The sequence below is a fragment of the Octodon degus genome, unplaced genomic scaffold, assembly GCF_000260255.1.
Source record: "Octodon degus isolate 3935 unplaced genomic scaffold, OctDeg1.0 scaffold00002, whole genome shotgun sequence".
In the NCBI taxonomy this organism is placed as follows: Eukaryota; Metazoa; Chordata; class Mammalia; order Rodentia; family Octodontidae; genus Octodon; species Octodon degus.
The window spans coordinates 33698554-33699207 of record NW_004524578.1 but is presented as its reverse complement, the minus strand read 5'-3'; the positions used below and the strand labels follow the sequence as shown (position 1 = coordinate 33699207).

The following is a 654-nucleotide window of genomic DNA, read 5'->3' as shown; positions in this document are numbered from 1 at the left end:
TCTTTCCATAATATGGAAAATACTTTAAGTCTATGAGTCCATGATTAGGATAAGTTGATAGAATTGGTGGATATTCATCCTTTGAAATACAGTCTATCTTTGGTGATCCTTCAGGCTTAATCCAATGATTCTATTCATTTTTACAAGAATACAAGATTGTCCTTGGGAATAGCCAAAATTAGGATCATTTATACCGCTGCACACTTCAAGTAAGGAATCAGGAAACTGACATGCAACATAAACTGGACCCTTCTGTTCAAAAAGCACTCCATCAGTACAGTTGGCGAGATTCTTCTGTTCTTCTACAGAGTATGGTTTTAGAAACTTCTTACGGTCTTTAATGTACCCTTCATAGGAATGTGGATCAGAAATACTAAATGTATATTCCAATGCAGTCACTGGTTTTGGGAAAACCATGAGTCCTGGACTAGGAATCTGGTCGCGGTATTTGGGAACCTCATCATTCAGAGTTTGAAGCATAGCCCACATGGTGAATGAGAAGAGCGCAGCCAGGAACCCATAAAAAACTGCGTAGAAGAGTAAGATCAAACCACAGCTCTTGGCAGTGCACCCCAGAAACTCTCGGGTGGTCGGGTTGTACAAGAAGAGCTTCCACGCGGCCAAGCTCTCGTTCAGAGACTTCTTCTCGCTCTT

The 654-nt window shown here is 41.3% G+C and overlaps 1 protein-coding gene and 1 pseudogene across 3 annotated transcripts in view; one reads left to right on the top strand and one right to left on the bottom strand.

Moving 5' to 3' along the window:
- The window catches only part of Egflam (EGF like, fibronectin type III and laminin G domains), a 237431-nt gene that overhangs the window by 90336 nt on the left and 146441 nt on the right, over window positions 1–654 (top strand). The gene's annotated exons all lie outside the window — the stretch shown is intronic.
- Window positions 2–654, bottom strand: part of LOC101592716 — an 894-nt pseudogene continuing 241 nt past the window's right edge.